Source organism: Sorex araneus, chromosome 3 (assembly GCF_027595985.1).
Source record: "Sorex araneus isolate mSorAra2 chromosome 3, mSorAra2.pri, whole genome shotgun sequence".
Classification (NCBI taxonomy): Eukaryota; Metazoa; Chordata; class Mammalia; order Eulipotyphla; family Soricidae; genus Sorex; species Sorex araneus.
Window position 1 is genome coordinate 147,622,322 of NC_073304.1, and position 19,316 is coordinate 147,641,637.

Consider the following 19,316-nt stretch of genomic DNA (forward strand, 5'->3'; position numbering starts at 1 on the left):
AGCTGCGTGCAAGGAAAGCTCCCTAAACTGCTGTATTCTCTCTGGCTCCCTTGTTCACATTTATTAAAAACCCTTTAGGAACAAATTTTGAAATTTGATTCACATATGCTAAAATTCATACATTAATTAAATGGCTTTAGGCTACCCACAGAGTTGTGCTAGTAGAACACTGTCTTCCACCATAAAAAGGATGTGCCTGGAGTCAGAGTTTCTTTGTCCTCTTAACAACTTCTTTGATGCTCTTGAAGCCATTCCATGCCACTCTCTTCCTCCTGAGCAGCTCAGGTGCCAGGTCATTTGGCATGTTGAGTTCTCAACCTAGGTACACATAACTGCTGCATTTGGAGATGTTCGTTCCATTGAGAGCAAATGAAACATCAGGAACTAGTCCATTTCTCATGAACATTGTCTTTGTGAGATTCAGCTGCAGTCTGACCTTTCCACATTCACAGTTGAAGTTGGCCAGCATTCGTGCCACTTAGCTAATGTTTGGCGTTATGAGAACGATGTCATCAGCGAAGCGAAGGTGGTATAGTTGCCGACCATCCATCTTCACTCCCATTCCTTCCCATTCTAATCATCTCATGACGTTCTAAAGTATGGCACTGAAGAGTTTCAGTGAAATGGTACCGCCCTGCTGAACCCCTCTCTTTACATTAATGATCACTTCCTTGTAGAATGGTGAGATCCTGGTGGTGAATCCATAATACGTCTCATGGAGGATCCTGATGTACAATGAGTTTGAATGCCCTGTTTGGCTAGGGCTTCAATGACTGCTTCAGTCTCAACAGAATCAAAGGCCTTCTTTAAATCAATGAATGTTAGACAGAGCGGCACCTTGAACTCTCGAGAAACCTCAATGAGCTTGGTCACTGTGTGGATATGGTCAATCATGCTGAATCCTTTTCGGAACCTGGCTTGCTCGCATGGTTGTCCTTCGTCTAGTGTTCTGCCAATCCTATTCAGGATGACTCGAGTGAACAACTTGTAGACGATGGACAACAGGCAGATTGGATGACAGTTGCCCATGTCATGGATGTCTCTCTTCTTGTACAACAGAACGGTCCTCCTGGTTTTCCACTGGGATGGAACCTTGCATTCAGACAGGTAGCATGTGAAGAGCTGAGCCAGTGTATTTAAGAGTACTGGCGACAGATTCTTCAGGTATTCGGGACTGACTTTGTCTGGACCGCGTGCTTTATGCTTCTTTACTGACAAAATGGCTTGTTGGATTTTGGAAGAGAGAAAGCTGGGAACAAGAGGTCCATCCTGCAGAATTTGGTATGTGGGCAGGTGGACATGGCTATCAAAGAGATCTGAGTAGAAGTCATGGATAACCTTTTCCATTGCCCTTCTGGAAGATGGGATAGATCCATCAGGATGTCAGAGGGCAGTCATGTTGGTATTATAGTTGATGAAGGACAGGGGGGCGCTGCGAATACTTTTTCCTGCTTCTGCCGCATCGGCCAACACTGCTGCTCTACTCTCCTTGGGGTCTTCCTTTATCGCTTTTCTGCACAGCTTTGCAAGCTCGGATGTTAGCTTGTGATTGTCTGAAGATCATGCCAAACCACATTGGCAAATGAGCTCGAGAGTTTCCAAAGACAGGCATCTGTTTGTGTCTTTCTGTCGTCCTCACACAACCATGGAGGTGCTGAACCAGTCGATCATATTCCTTGCCGACCTTGTTAACGATGGCATCTTCCCATATTGCCACAATAGTGCCAAAGAGCTCCCAGTGGTCATTCTGGGAGTTCTCTTCTTAAACTTAAACTTTGCAGCCCTTTCTCCCTGCACTGTGAAGTAGAATTTCGCACAAAGGAGACAGTGGTCTGATCCCACTTGGAATTTTGGGACAACAGCGACATCGGTCAGGCAAAACTATCGATTGAATATGATGTGGTCAATTTCGTTGTGAAACTGTCCACTGGGAGACTCTTATGTCCAGCATTTAGATTTGGCCTTCTGGAACTGTGAGTTACCATGGATGGTCTTGGTCGACCTGATGAACTCAGACAGCCTCTCACCCTGTTCTTTCCATTCTAGGCCATGGGTCCCAATGTGGAGTTCTTCGGGCGAACTTCTCGGTCCTATCTTGGCGTTAAAATCACCAAGCCCCACATGCTGCCTTGCCGTCTCCTGGGTGTTTGAAAAGTTTGACTGAAAACGTGGATATAAGACCAAATCACACAATTTATATCAATAATATGAATGACAAAATTAAAAAAGAACTCAAGAGGTCCCTATATGCCCTGCTTTCTCAGTTTGGCCATGTGGAAGATATTGTGGCTCTAAAGACCATGAGGATGAGGGACAAGCTTTTGTTTTATTTAAGGAACTTGGTTCATCCACTAATGCCTTAAGGCAGTTACAAGGATTTCTATTTTATGATAAACCAATGTGAATCCAGTATGCACAAAAAGATTCTGATAAAATCCAAGGGGCGTGGCACTTTTGCTGACAAAGAAAAGAAGAAAAGAAAAAAGCCAAAACTGTGGGGCAGACTGCAGCAGTTGCACACAAGAAGCCTGGTCTGCAAACACCAAATTCATCTAATATCCAAGGAAATTCTGCCAAAATCCTCACGTTCCTGATTACCCTCCAAACTATATTTTATTCCTTAATAATTTACCAGAAGAGACTAATCAGATGATGTTATCCATGCTGTTTAATCAATTCTCTGGTTTTAAAGAAGTATGCTTGGTGCCTGAAAGACATGACATTGCTTTTGTTGAATTTGAAAATGATGGTCAGGCTTGACCTGCCAGGGATGCTTGACAGGGTTTTAAGATCACACCATCCCATGCCATGAAGATTACCTATGCCAAGAAATAACATTTGAGACTGCTGTATTTAAAGGATTTGGTGTTATTTATAGTGTTTTTTTTTTATAACATTTGGTCTGGGCTTTGTGATAATTAGAGATAGGAGAAGGAAGGAAAAGTGAAACTTTTGTGGAGTTAAAATTACCTAGCCTTTAGAGAAAATGTGTAAGGCCTTAGTTTTATACAATAAACCTTTATTTGTATTATAAAAATTAAAATATAAATAAATAAATAAATAAAATCATAAACAGTGACCTTGTAGAAGGTGTGGTCTTCTGTATAGAACTTCTTCAGCTCCATGTAGAACTTCTCAATTTCTTCTTTGTTGTAGTTGGATGTTGGTGTGTAGACGATGAAGATAGAAACTGCCAGCAATGTGCCACATCTATTCAAACATAGGAGTCCAATTTGGATTGTTAGGCATTTGAACAAACAGTTCTCCAGTGTCGAAAACGGCGTGATGTGATCGATGCCTTCTCATCTCAGTCAATCCAATGACATTGTACTTGATCTTCTGCGCTTGCACCATCAGGTCCTTGATGGATGCTTTCGATGCCAGTGTGTGTGCATTAAAAGTGCAGACAGTCATTTTAGTCCTTCTTCGTCTTGACAGCCTAATTCTGCCCTGAGATTTTAGCAGCCTCTCTTTGCTCGTCCTTCCCAATGCTGCCGTATTGGGGTCAGGAGAATGAGGCCCATTTTGTTACTGTTTTTGGCAGTAGCTTGCCAGGCTCTGCCATGCAGGTGGCATATACAGAAAGTGCAGAAAGTACTGTACACTCACGTACAGAAAGTACTGGCCAGATTGACACAGTTGATGCAAGGAGTCCAACCCTGACCTGCCTGCATCTCTAGGCAGCACCTGTTGGTTTGCTCTTCGCCGGTTGACACTGTGCCACCCCCTCACCATGGTGCGGTGGTGAACCATGAGGGGGGTCTATGGATATACTGCATTTTATTATTTCATCAGCTAATGCTCATTTGTGTTTCTTCTTTTTTTCATTACAAACAATATTGCTATGAACCTTGATTTTGTATGCACATATGTTTTCAAATCTTTGACGGTGAATAGTTGAGTTTTCTATATATTTTTAACATTTTGAGAGCTGTTTTGTATGAAAGTTCAAATTTTTCCATTCATCATCAACAATTATTATCAGTCTTCGTGATTCTAGTTGGATATGAGATGGTCTTATTGTGCTTTGAATTGGCTTTCCCTAATAGTGATTTGAACTTTCTTTTCAAGTGCACATTGGTCATTTGTATGTTTGCTTTGGAGAGATACTTGCACAAATTTATTGTCACTTTTAAATATTAGATTATTTATCTTTGTATCATTTAATTATAAGAATTATTTACACACTCTAGATATCAGTCCTTTATTTAGACTGTAAACAATATTATAGTCTTTCAATCCATAGATATAGGAGGGATACCTTTTTAATTAGATATAGGAGGGATACCTTTTAATTAGAGTTTATAAAATGTCATCACTGATATTTTATAGTTTTCAGGGTGCTAATTTAAGCTAGTTCTTATTTTTTTAAAATAGAAGTGTTAGCATTTATACATTTGGTGTGTAAAGTTAATGTACCTCCACTAACAGCCGTGTGCAAAACACAATTCACCACTCTTTATGCCAACCAGTCTGCCCCAGACTTCCCTGGTGGCCTTGTCTCTACTCTTCATTCTCCTCCACCTTCCTTGGCAGCATCTGTACAGTTCATCTGTAGAGTTCAAGGGTTTATTCCCACTGGCTAGAGTCCAAGCTCTTTCTTTGTTTCTTTATGTCCCACATATGACTGAGACTGTCAGGCACTGGTCCTTCTTCTCTGACTTATTTCACCCTAACATGGCATCCTCTAGTCACATCCTCATTTTAGTAAAAGGTAGGATGTCATCAATTCTTTCTTTCTTTCTTTCTTTCTTTCTTTCTTTCTTTCTTTCTTTCTTTCTTTCTTTCTTTCTTTCTTTCTTTCTTTCTTTCTTTCTTTCTTTCTTTCTTTCTTTCTTCCTTCCTTCCTTCCTTCCTTTCTTTCTTTCTTCCTTCCTTCCTTCCTTCCTTCCTTCCTTCCTTCCTTCCTTCCTTCCTTCCTTCCTTCCTTCCTTCCTTCCTTCCTTCCTTCCTTCCTTCCTTCCTTTCTTTCTTTCTTTCTTTCTTTCTTTCTTTCTTTCTTTCTTTCTTTTCTTTCTGTTTTTGGGTTATACCTGGCGATGCTTAGGGCTTACTCCTGTGCTCAGGAATTATTTCTGACAGTGATTGGGGGAGCATATGTGGTGACAGCATCAAGCCCAGGCTGGGTGCTTGCAAGGAAAATGCCCTAACTACTCTACTCTCTCTGGCCCTAGATTTCATCTTTTCTAATAGCTTTATAGTCTTCTATAATGTGTGTGTAAACGTTATCTATCTGTTTAAATTCCTCATGCATGATGTGAAATTAATTTTATATAAGGATTTAATATTTTACAATATTACAGCGCATGTTTCTCCTCCTCTTCTTCCTCCTCCTCTTCCTCCTCCTCCTTCTTTTCCTTCTTTTTCTTTTCTTATTTAGAAAAAGGCAAGAGAAGAAAAAGTATGTGTACAAGAGAGAATGTGGACTTCTCCAAATGGAAAAGCAAGCAATAAAAAATATATGGAGATGAGCAAGTGTGCTACATGTTCAAGGGAAAGCAAGGGCTTAAAGAGCAAGTATTTTTCTTATTTGTTTATTTTTTATTGTTTAAGGGGCATACCTTGCTGTGCTCAGCATATACTTCTGGCTCTATGCTCAGGGATCATTCCTGGCTTACTTGTGATTAAACCCTGGTGGTTGTGTGGAAGTCAAGTACCCTACCCACTGTACCATCTCTCTGGCCCAGAGAGCATTTTGTTAATTTTTTTAGGTTTTTTTGGGGGGGGAGGGTAGTAAGTGCCTCCCAATTGAACTCATGAGGACTTGGGAGACTCAACAGCAATTCTGGCCCAGTCAGCCAGAGGATCAAGGCCGAAGGATGCTGTGCTGAGCCAGCCATGCAGCGCTGGGGATACTGAGGTCACCCCAGCAATGCTGGAGGCTTCCAGTGACACACCTGGCGTTGCTTGGGGGAATAGGTGGTACCAGGAATCAAATATAGCTGGACTATATGTGAGGCATACACCCTTGCTGCTCGACTGTCTCCTGACTCCAATTCTAAAACTTTTAAGTGAGCTCTTTAGGGTATTTCCTACATATAATCATATGTACATATGTACATATCTACAAAGGTAGATAGTTTTACTTTTTGTCTTTCTTTTCTGGGTATCTTTAATTTTTCTTTCTCCATCTTCTACTCCCCCTACTTTTGACTTTTTAAAACAAAAAACCTTGATTACCTAGAACCTTCTGAACATAAGTTACAAGACAATATCTCTTCTTTTGTTCTGATCTTCATTATGCATCTTTCATCAATGCTCATTGTCATTTTAAATAAATTACCTTCCATGCCTAATTTGTCTAATGGTTTTATAATGAAGGTGTTGGACTTTGTAAAATTCCTATTCTGTATCTATTAAACTGCCCATGTGGTTTTTATTCTTTTTCATTAAAATAATGTATTTTCTTGATTGATTTATATATTTTTAGAATAAATCATTGTATATAATCCTTTTTGAGTGATGCTGGGTTTAGTTTACTAGTATTTTGATGAGGACAACGCTGTCTATACCAGTGTTTCCCAAAATGCAGTACAACCTTCCGGGGTTGCTGGAACAGTTGGAGGAGGGGTGATGACATTGGTGGGGGGAATTTTGTTGGCTTAAATAAGGTAGATATGAGGGAACACAGTGATTTTTTTTCTGAAACAAAAAGAGGTCAATAGGCCATAAGTTTGAAAACATCTGGCCTATAATTTTATTTCCTGGCGTTATCTAACAAGTTAGTAGCATCAGCACAATATTGGCCTCAGAAAATGAGCTATGAGGTATATTTTCCACTTCTTTCTTTGACCAAGTTTATGAATTATTTCTTTTTAAAATAGTTGCCAGTACAGCTGATAAAAGTCTAGTATTTTCTTTGTGGAAAAAAGTTAAATTACTAATTAAATATTTTAATTTTTATTAAGCATGTTACAATGTCTTTTTCTCAGTTTTGGTCCATTTGTGTTTCTCTCAGAATTGCCTATTTGATCTATTTGTCAGAATACATTGACTCATTATTCAGTTATAATTCTTTTTTTAATGTTGGTAGCAATATTTTATTTTATTACTGATTTTAGTAATATGTGTTTTTTTCTTGGCTAGTTTAGCCAAGAATTTGTTAATTTTATTGATATTTTTCACAAACAAGTATTTTTTAATTTTTTCATTTTCTCCTTTGTTTTAAGTACTCATTATTTTTGTTTTTATTATTTAAAAAAAACAGTAACACCAAGATACTACCATTTTGCAAGAAATGAAGACATTGCCTCAACTGTACTTTATAATCTATCTTCAGTAATTTCTGTTTTACAAGCTATCCTGACTGATGTCACCTGGGCAAAACTAGACTATTCTAGCAATCATAGACTATCAATCTCAGTGTTCTGTACTGAATGAGAGAAAAAATAAAGGAATTAAGTAAGACAGTATATGTTCTTTAACTTTATGCTAAGAGCCACTTGTTTGATAAATGAATCTATTATTATAATGCTGGGAATGCAAAATACTTGGGATATAAACATTTATATTCTTTTCCCATAGAAAACATTGGCAATCTGATCACTTTCTAAACTATAACCTGGTCTTACATTTCTTTTCTACATAAGATTTCACACAACCATTCCCAACATCAATGATCTAGAAATTGCAATGCTCTCTTTTTCTCTCTTTCTATACATATATATAAATATATACATATACATATATATATTCTTTCCTTCTACAGTTTATCTTGTTGTTGCTGTTTTGGCTTTTTTGGGTTGCACCCAGCGATGCTCAAATGGACACTGTTTTCCTTAACACAACTGGTTGATAGAAAAGAATACTGGAGCTTGGAGTGATTTAATGATGTACTAGGATCAATTTATGGAACGGCCCTAAACTAGCACAGGTTTATGCTCCAAAGAATAAACATGACCCTTCTACACTGCTGGTGGGAATGCCGACTGGTTCAGCCCTTCTGGAAAACAATATGGACGACTCTCAAAAAATTAGAGGTTGAAAATGGGACTACATTAAACTAAAAAGCTTCTGCACCGCAAGAGATACAGTGACCAGAATACAAAGACTATCCACAGAATAGGAAAGGATATTTACACAATACCCATCAGATAAGGGGTTGATATCAATGGTATATAAAGCACTGGTTGAACTCTACAAGAAGAAAACATCCAACCCCATCAAAAAATGGGGCGAAGAAATGAACAGAAACTTTACCAAGGAAGAAATACGAATGGCCAAAAGGCACATGAAAAAGTGCTCTGCATCACTAATCATCAGAGAGATGCAGATCAAAACAACTTTGAGATACCACCTCACACCACAGAGACTAGCACACATCCAAAAGAACAAAAGCAACCGCTGTTGGAGAGGATGTGGGGAGAAAGGGACCCTTCTTCACTGCTGGTGGGAATGCCGACTGGTTCAGCCCTTCTGGAAAACAATTTGGACGACTCTCAAAAAATTAGATATTGAATTCCCATTTGACCCAGCAATACCACTGCTGGGAATATATCCCAGAGAGGCAAAAAAGTACAATCGAAACAACATCTGCACATGTATGTTCATCGCAGCACTGTTTACAATAGCCAGAATCTGGAAAAAACCCGAATGCCCCAGAACGGATGACTGGTTGAGGAAACTTTGGTACATCTATACAATGGAATACTATGCAGCTGTTAGAAAAAAGGAGGTCAAGAATTTTGTAGTCAAGTGGATGGGCATGAAAAGTTTCATGCTGAGTGAAATGAGTCAGAAAGAGAGAGACAGACATAGAAAGATTGCACTCATCTATGGTATATAGAATAACAGAGTGGGAGACTAACACCCAAGAACTGTAGAAATAAGTACCAGGAGGTTGACTCCATGGCTTCGAGGCTGGCCTCACGTTCCGGGGAAAGGTCAACTCAGAGAAGCGATCACCAACTACATTGTAGTCGAAGGCCATGTGGGGGAAGGGTGTTGCGGGCTGAATGAGGGCTAGAGACTGAGCACAGCGGCCACTCAACACCTTTATTGCAAACCACAACAGCTAATTAGAGAGAGAAAACAGAAGGGAATGCCTTGCCACAGTGGCAGGGTGGGGTGGGGGGGAGATGGGATTGGGGAGGGTGGGAGGGACACTGGGTTTACGGGTGGTGGAGAATGGGCACTGGTGAAGGGATGGGTTCCAAACTTTGTATGAGGGAAGTATAAGCACAAAAGTGTATAAATCTGTAACTGTACCCTCACGGTGATTCTCTAATTAAAAATAAATAAATTAAAAAAAAAATTAGAGGTTGAGCTCCCATTTGACCCAGCAATACCACTGCTGGGAATATATCCCAGAGAGGCAAAAAAGTATAATCGAAACAACATCTGCACATGTATGTTCATCGCAGCACTATTTACAATAGCCAGAATCTGGAAAAAACCCGAATGCCCTAGAACGGATGACTGGTTGAGGAAACTTTGGTACATCTATACAATGGAATACTATGCAGCTGTCAGAAAAAAGGAGGTCATGAATTTTGTATTTAAGTGGATGGGCATGAAAAGTTTCATGCTGAGTGAAATGAGTCAGAAAGAGAGAGACAGACATAGAAAGATTGCACTCATCTAGGGTATATAGAATAACAGAGTGGGAGACTAACACCCAAGAATTGTAGAAATAAGTACTAGGAGGTTGAGTCCATGGCTTGGAGGCTGGCCTCACATTCTGGGGAAAGGGCAACTCAGAGAAGGGATCACCAACTATAATGTAGTCGAAGGCCATATGGGGGAAGGGAGTTGCAGGCTGAATGAGGACTAGAGACTGAGCACAGTGGCCACTCAACACCTTTATTGCAAACCACAACAGCTAATTAGAGAGAGAGAACAGAAGGGAATGCCCTGCCACAGTGGCAGGGCGGGGTGGGGGGAGATGGGATTGGGGAGGGTGGGAGGGATACTGGGTTTACTGGTGGTGGAGAATGGGCACTGGTGAAGGGATGGGTTCCCGAACTTTGTAAGAGGGAAGCATAAGCACAAAAGTGTATAAATCTGTAAATGTGCCCTCACGGTGATTCACTAATTAAAAATAAATTAATTAATTAAAAAAAAAGAATAAACATGATGATAAAAAGAAAACCCCTGCCTGGATCATCCCAAGCTCTGCCCTCAACTTAGTTAGGAATGAATGGAAAGATTGTTACTTTCAAAAGTTGTTGAAAGTTTTCCTTTGGAGAAAGGTACTAGGGAAATAATAATTAACAGGCAGATGTTGGAGGATTATTAAGGCAATGATAATCTCCATGTGATACTACCATGATGAATATATGTTATCAGAGATTGGTTTATATTCATAGAAAGTTCAGCACCAGGAAAGAAATTTATGTAAACCATTGACTCTAGATGATTATTTATCAATATTGTATTATTGGCTGTAACACGTTTACCACTCTGGTGAGAGATAATAATAAGCATAATACTGATGTATGTCAGGGAGGGATATACAGAAAATCTCTATACCCTCTGCTCAGTAGTGCTTTAAATCTAAAACTTCTTTTTAAAGTATTTTTTAAAAGCTCAATATAAAAATCTTTTGCTACTCAAGAAGGCTTCATAGAAGACCACAAATGTCTAAAAACATAATTCCAAAGTCAGAGGATGACTCTTGTCAATAAGGCTGGATTTCCTTGGCCTGTTGTAATAAAAACTAGTCCATAGTGTTGTGGTTCCAGTGAAAACACATAGAATAGAGATCACTGGACAGAGAAGCATAGTTCATTACAAAGAATTGTAATTCTGGATCTGAGTTGATTAATTGAGCACTATTGTCCTAACAAACCAGACCAGGCTCTACTTCAAAGCTCCAGAAACTGCTAGGTGTCTAGACTGAAGGGTGATGAATAGATCAGTTGGATTTTGTTTCCTCTTTGATTCTAAGCACAGGAAAAATCTGCTGTTCCCTTTTGTGGAAGAGAGAGAGGGTGGGGTTGAAAAAAAAGAGGGGAGCAATGCAACACAAAGCCCAACCTGAAATCCATCTGAAGAAGAAGGGTGGCAAATGTAGAGATGAGAAGAGGGAGGAAATTATGAAAAGAAATCTGTGCCCAAGAACCATCTGGAAGCCAGATACTCAGTGTGTGGGCAAAAGACTCTTCAGTACCAGGTGCTGTCTCTGGTGACTGCAGCCCATCTGCCCCGCCCACTCACCAAACCAGCAGCCATTTCCACTCCTCTGCAACTCCTCCAAGACACATAGCTTAATGTCTGAAAAAATAATAGCTCTGTGAAAACCAATTAATATTCGCAACCTTATGAAAAAGGTTACAAATCACATCCTATGAGCTGTGGGAACTTAAAGGGACTTTAGAAATAGACGTAGAACAAAATAGGAATAAATTTCAATTTTTATTATTGCTCATAAAGGTAAGTAAACAATTTCTCACAAACCATTTTTGAAACAGGCATATTCATTATTTTATTCAACCATCACAATAATTACATGAAGGAATTATTATTAACTCTAGCATTATTTTAGTTTTAAAGATAAGTCATGTGATGTTTCCCACATTAAGTTGATTCTAGCAAGAGACTGTTTATCCAGAGTGCTACTTTCAAATCCAAATTTATAACTCCTTCAATCATCTCATCATAAAATAGTTTTACACAACCAGCTTGGAAAACTTATATCATTAGTTATCTATTGGGCTGGAGTGATAGCACAGGGGGTAAGGTATTTGCCTTGCATGCATGCAACCCAGGTTCGATTCCTCTGTCCCTCTCGGAGAGTCTGACAAGCTACCGAGAGTATCTCGCCTGCACGGTAGAGCCTGGCAAGCTACCTGTAGCATATTCTATATGCCAAAATCAGTAACAAGTCTACAATGGAGATATTACTTGAGCAAATTGATGAGGACAGTGCTACAGTGCAGTTATCTATTGAGATAACTATATCCATTTATATCTTTGTATCATTGATCAATCTATTCACTTCTTCATTCTCATTCTTATTAAGTGACTTTGTATCCTTTACACTATTCTCAAACATAAACATGCCACTACAACAACAAATGAATTCAGGGATTATTAAACCTTGAAATTTTTCAAGTATAATATTCTCATTCTAACGTTATTTTATTTATTTTGATATATTTTATAATCTTCTCTATGTTGTGTTCTTATCATGTTGTTTTTAATTCATCAAATAATAATAAAGATAATATTATTCTTATAACATATCTTCATTTATTAATATAGTTATTTATTCATTTAATAAAAATTTTTGTCTAGCACATGCCACAAGCCATAGTAGGCATATAATTGAAGAGCAAAATACCTGGGTTTTAGCCTTGAAGTAAAAGAATACTTGAAATAGAAGAATTTGCACTCAAATATGAAGAATGCATAGGAATTAATTGAGTGAAGAGAAGGACAATGGAATTGGGATGTTCTGATTTTTGAATAGAGGAAATATTCTGTTAGTGCTGAAGAATAATTGAATTTCTAAGAACAAAAATACAGTCTAAAGGGCATGAACAAAAGGAAAATAGCATTATCAGATAAGATTAAAAAGAAGAAAAAGCCCCTCACATGTAGCTTTGGTGGCCCACTTATTGGATTCTGAACCTTGGCTGACATGAAATGAGAAGCCAGAGAAGATTTTCAGCAGAGAAATGATCATTATACAGATAACTTTATGTAAACACTGTATTAACAGCTATTTAATCAAGTTTTCTCTGGGTATGTTTGAAAAAGCACACAGATAGTGTGATCTTTTCATCTGTAATATAAAGAGTGAGAAAGCATATCACATGGCTGCTGTCTAACCACACACACAGTAAGCACTGTAGCACTGTCATCCCATTGTTCATCATTTGCTCGAACGGGCACCAGTAATGTCTCCATTGTGAGACTTGTTACTGTTTTGGGCATATCAAATATGCCACGAGTAGCTTGCCAGGCTCTGTTGTGCAGGTGGGATACTCTCGGTAACTTGTTGGGCTCTCCGAGAGGGATGGAGGAATCAAACCCAGGTAGGCCGCGAGCAAGGCAAATGCCCTACCTCTGTGCTATTGCTCCAGCCTGCTAAATTCTGAACAAAACTATTTTGTATTTGAACTCATTTTTAGAAAGAAATTGTAGAATAACATAGCCTCAGGTAGTTTAGATTTATTGGGTTACTCCTGTTATGGTGCTCCCATTTCTCTCTGCTTATTTCTTAGTGTTCTTTCTTAGTGTTCTGAACACTTCTTTCTTAGTGTTCTGTTGACTTGTAAATATTGTTTTTCTCTTCTCCTTAAGTCCTTTGCATAGTTTATTCAGAGCCATGTCCTTTTTGTATGGACACAGGAAGACTTAGCAAATGCCATGCTTTTGTAACCTGGGAGTCATTTGACTCTTCATGATATTTTCCTCCTGGCACCTTTTCTCTCGACCTAAGCCTCAGCTGCCCTTACTTCCTAGCACCTCAAAAGCACGGTCTCAACGAGGGACGAGATGGACCCAGGGCAAACGGTGAGTTGTGTGCTATTCTGGCATTGAGATGGGCCTGGCCAAAGTGCCTAATGCTTAACTATAAGTTAAGAGCTTGATCATGGACAAATGTTGTCATGATCCAAACAGTGATAACTAGATTCGGACCCTGCTAGGGTTAGGGATGATTAATCTGGCCTGAGTGCTGTAGTCTGAGTCTGTGGCAAGATGTTGCCAGGAGAGCTGCCTTGCAAGCCTCAATGCATCTCTTGCTATGTCCATACAAAAATAACTAGTATTAAGATGTTAATGAGTGCTTGGACTTAGGAAAGGAGAAAAGCACCTTAGGAAAGGAAAAAAGTCAGGAAGGGCTTTCTTATGTTGATTTTGCTACCTGGCAGTGTGTAACCTGGAGGCAAGGGCTAGAGAGGAAAAAGGGAGGAGAGAGATGAGAAGCTGCTGCAGTAGATCCAGAGAGAGGGTGGAGCTGGGAGTGCGGGAGATGAGAAAGATGAAAGATTGAATAAACGGTAACTAATCAGCAACCAGTTTGGTCCTCGTTCTTCCTTCGCCTGTCCTTGGCCAACGGCCGTCCCGATCTAGTACAGACACAGCAGCTCCAGAGCCCCCCTCCCCACCCCCAGAGCCTGTGAGTGGGCATGCCCTTCAGCGTGCTTTAGTTTTTTTTGTAAGAAATCTAATGATACTTTAAGTAATTAATGATGTTTAATGATTAATGATGTTTAAGATAACATTATCATTCGACTTTGAATCCAGGAATATTTTCTTTTGAATGGCCCATGGTTCATGGCATTAGAGCATGAGATACACAAATAAAATAGAATCATTCCTCCTCCCTCTCGGAGAGCCAGGTAAGCTACTGAGAGTATCCCGCCCACATGGCAGAGCCTGGCAAGCTATTCGTGGTGTATTCGATATGCCAAAAACAGTAACAAGTGTCACAATGGAGATGTTACTGGTGCCAGCTTGAGCAAATCGATGAACAACGGGACAGTGCTACAGTGCTATTCACTTACACTAAAAAATGTTGTTTTCTGAAATTAAAAGTTATTTGGACAATTTTGCTTGCTAAATTTGACAGACCTGCTATTAGAGAACGTGTTATAGATCTACAGTGATATTATTTGTTGGCTTTTAGAATTTATAGGCTGAATACAGAATACTTAACACATATATCAGAATGTAAATTTTAACCTTTTCAACATAAGAGGCATTGTGGAGTGGAGAGAAGGGAGAAAAACATAGAGAAAAATGAGATCTTCATTTTAAGTAGAAAACAATAATGATTTTTATGATCCATCTATTCAGAACTGTTTTGCCAGAAAAAGTTCTATAAGATTGTATTAACCAGATTTAAATCATAAATACCTCATTCCAGTTAGAGTTGTCTTTTGTTCTATTTGGGTTTTATTTCAACATTTTCAAAGTTCAGCTTGCTTCTCTTTTATAAAATGAAGCTCTCTCCTGTTATGTAGATAGTTCACTAAAAGTTGTCTATATTCAATAAAGTTGAGACTAGTAGGTTAGTTTGTTAGTAAAAAAGGCCAGTTATTGAGATAAATCATTAAATGATAAATATATAACTTAGATATTTTATTTTTATTTAGAACATATAACTGGCCATTAATATGTCAGTCAAACAGGGCCAGGGACTTTTCTTTAAAGACTAATCCTCAAGCATCAGCAGTTCATTGTCATCAGTGAACAAAGAAAGAAAAAATCTCTCATTTCCCTTCACTTTCAACAAAATATAGTGAGAATTTAAGGATACTTTTAAAGCAATATGAATACAGAGACAATCTTTTTTCTAGAAAATAACCTCTTCTACAATGTCCTGCCCACAGAATTTTTTTTACAACTCTTAACTGAATCTTTCGAAGTAACTTCGTTTTTATATTTATATTGCATTGATTTTAATGCTCTTTTATTACATAAATAATTAAATAGCAAATACAACTTGGATATATTAGGTCAGCTTTTATAATAAATTTTTTTTCATTTGAGCTGATCGTCACATTCTGCTTTATGTTCACCCCAATGGCAGTGGAAATAAAATGGTTTAAGCATATGGATTGGAGGGATAGCATAGCAGTTGGGCTTTCACCTTTCACACAGCCAACCCTTGTTCGATTCCTCCGCCCATCTCAGAGAGCCCAGCAAGCTACTGAGAGTATCGAGCCCGCATGTCAGAGCCTGGCAAGCTACCCGTGCGTATTGAATATGCCAAAAACAGTAACAATAAGTCTCTCAATGAAAGACATTACTGGTGCCCGCTCAAACAAATCGATGAGCAACGGGATGACAGTGACAGTGAAGCATATGGATTACTAGGGGGCTGGAGCGATAGCATAGCAGGTAGGGCATTTGCCTTGCACACGGCCAACTCGATTTTGATTCCCAGCATCCCATATGTCCCTCGAGCACTGCCAGGAGTAATTCCCGAGTGCATGAGCCAAGAGTAACCTCTGTGCATCGCTGGGTGTGACCCCAAAAGCAAAAAAAGAAAAAAGAAAAAAAATAAGCATATGGATTACTATACCTTCTAAGAGGCTATTCTACCTACCAGGATACAGGAAGCTAGATTAAACCATTTCTAAAAGTTAATTTTACCTAAATTTTGCCTCATGGTATATAGATGTTGATGTCATTACTCAGTTTTGACAATGTGAGGCTTTGATTTTCCTAAATTTGTGGTTACTTGGTGAGGCCTTTATATATGTTTGAGTTTGTGTGTATGCAGGCGTGTGTGTGTATGCAGACATGTGTGTGTGTGAGTATACATTTTAAATTTGAGTATTTGTTCTTGTTTTTATTCCCTTGAAGGTAGGCATTGGGTAAGGAAGAATCATCTGTTTATTTGGGAGCCTTGAAATTGTCCTATAAAAATAAAAGGCAGATTATTCTGGGTTTAAAGTCTCAGATAATTCATAATCTACCTATTTTTATAAGAAACACATTTTTATAAATTTTCAGTTTTAATTTTCTAATCTATATCCAAACAGAATGCTACAACAGAAGTCATAAATGAAAAAGAAAAAGGTTTCCAGTTTTTTCCCACAGGTCTGTAGCAATATTTTCCATATTTAAAGGCTTCTCTTCTCATTCAAGAAGCTCCACATATAAAAGTATGAACATTCTTTTCTGTTTTTAGTAATAAAGCTTTAAATTCCACTTTTGCTTATTTATAAATATAAAGCTTTCCATTAATTTCTAGGACTGACTGAAGACTGAATTGAGCTATTTTTCTTATGAATAATTTCAGTAAAGCCAGATTTTTTTTTGGTTCTTATATGTATTTTCAGTTAAAAATGTTCTTTTACACCAGGAAAAGAGATTCATTGTTGGAATGATGGATTTTGCTTTTTGTTAAAAAAGACAGAGTACTCAGGGTGGGGTCTGGCCATTTCCTGCCCCAAAACACAACTGTAAAGAACAGTCAAGGTAGAGGTCTAAACAACCTGACAAGATCGCTTTAATGCAACAGCAAATAAAGGTGATTCCCAACAGGGGTCTTAGGGAAAGGTGGCTGGGTTTAATTCACCTTTAATGAACAGGCAGTTTCTTCTACTGGTAACATTGCCTCAATAGAGGCACTTGCAGAACAGGCTGGGACACTCCTTAGGCGAGCATGTTTCCTTGGCTAAAATAAATGGAACTTGGTACAGACTTAAAGGGCTCCAGGTCTGTTGAAATCCTGCCCCTCCTTCAAACCCAGATTAAAGACTACCTCCCTTCCTCGATTAAACAAGACTGGACTGTCTTCCCGTTCCTAAAATCACATTGTATTTGCTTCTCTTTATTTTAATTCACTTAGATTATGCCTTAAATTTAATGCATGTATATTTAAAATTTTTATTTTACTTACTTATTACAAACTTGAACTGCCCTTCAGATTATAAAGACTTTGAGGGAAAAATTCAATTTTATTTGTCATCATATTTGCAAGGCAATGAGCTGAGAATAAGAGAGAGAGGATAAAGCAAAGATGATTCACTTGGGGGTTTTCATTCTACTGCTGATGATTGGGTAAATAGATGTTTTCACTGCCATTTACTAATTGGTCAATTAGAACTGGATACAGGAGGAAAGAATTTTTTTCTTGAATATTAATATAGCATGCCTTGCTACCTGTCCTACTTCAGCTAAGCAATTTCAGCTAAGCTCCTTCCAATCCAAAGGTCCACCTCCGTATTCTTACATATTTGAATGTGTCTGAGAAAACATATTTCTGAATTGTATGCAGAGTCCTCCACTATCTCTGACAAGCATTTGTTACTTCCTCTTTCACTTGTATCACTTGTAGTCCCATTGATCTTCAATTTGCTCGAGCGGGCGCCAGTAACGTCTCCATTTGTCCCTGTCGCGTGCTAGTGCAGCCCAATGATATCTGCTTGTGCCTGAAACAAGAAAAGCCTCAAATCATTCACTTAAGGATTTGACAAAGAAATCTGACCATATACTTGATGGGTGGCCACAAGGTCTTCTGACGTCCCATGGAATCCACTCGGTAACAACTCTAGTCCAGTGCTCATCTCTGAATCACATTACATGACCGGCTCATCTGATTTTTGATGCCTTGGCAAACGAGACAGCATCCCTGATTTTAGACCGTTGACAGAGGTCAGAACTCCAGATTCCTTCTCTCACTTGAGTGAGACATGATATTCATAGCATAGCTCTTTCGATTCCTCTTTGGGATACCCTAATAGCATTCTCATCCTGTTTGCGTAAGGGCCCAGGTCTCTGAGGCATGTGTTAGTGCAGGAAGAACGGTGGAATCGAAATGATGTGCCCGGAGTCAGAGGTTCTTTGTTCTCTTAACCACTTCTTCAACGCTCTTGAATGCATTTCATGCTGCTCTCTTCCTCCTGTGCAGTTCTGGCACCAAGTCATTCCTCATGTTGATTTCTCGACCCAGGTACACATAGCAACTCCACTGAGAGCAAATGGAGCTTCAGGGACCAGTTCGTTTTTCATGAACATTGTCTTGTTGAAATTCAGCTGCAATCCGACCTTTCCACACTCATAGTCGAAGTCAGCCAGCATTTGTGCCACTTGGTTAATGTTTGGTGTTATAAGAACAATGTCATCAGCGAAGCAGAGGTGGTGGAATTGCCGACCGTCTATCTTCACTCCCATTTCTTCCCATTCCAGTCGTCACATGATGTTTTGGAGGGCGGCAGTGAAGAGTTTCAGTGAAATGGTATCACCTTGCCGCACCCCTCTCTTTTCATCAATGATCACTTCCTTGTAGAATGGTGAGATCCTGGTGGTGAATCCACAATACATCTCTCGGAGGATTTTGATATACTGAGTTTGAACGCCCTGTTTGGCCAGGGCTCCGATGACCACCTCAGTCTCAACAGTATCAAAGGCCTTCTTTAAGTCGATAAACGTTAGACAGAGTGGCATCTTGAACTCTCTCAAAACTTCAATGAGTTTGGTCACTGTGTGGATATGGTCTATCATGCTGAATCCCCTTTGGAACCTGGCTTGCTAGCACTTTAGGTTATATTTATAACCCTCACCCTACCTTTTATTTATAGATGACTAGCTCAGGAGAGGAATTTACTTCAGTTGGGTTAATGCAACATCAAGTACTGAACACTGTGACACATCTAATCAATGTACCTACCAACATGTCTATTTTTATGCCACTCTGGGTGCATCCATAGCAAGAATGAGTTCTTTAAGTTTACACTGCCTAAAAAATTACAGCCTGGCCATAGTGTTGTTGAATCAATGAAAGCAATGTTAAAGAAAAAAAAATTGGCAAAAATACTTCCTTAGTGCTCATTATATGCTAATAGCTAATCATTCAGTTAATCTCAGTGACAGGTAAACTAGGTACAAGGCCATTAATGTGGAAAATGCAT

At 38.9% G+C, this 19,316-nt stretch overlaps 2 pseudogenes; one reads left to right on the top strand and one right to left on the bottom strand.

Moving 5' to 3' along the window:
- Nucleotides 1-268: 268 nt before the first annotated feature.
- On the bottom strand, nt 269-18,852 carry LOC129403625 (uncharacterized; annotated as a pseudogene).
- On the top strand, nt 995-2,835 carry LOC129403327 (U2 small nuclear ribonucleoprotein B''-like; annotated as a pseudogene).
- Nucleotides 18,853-19,316: the final 464 nt, after the last annotated feature.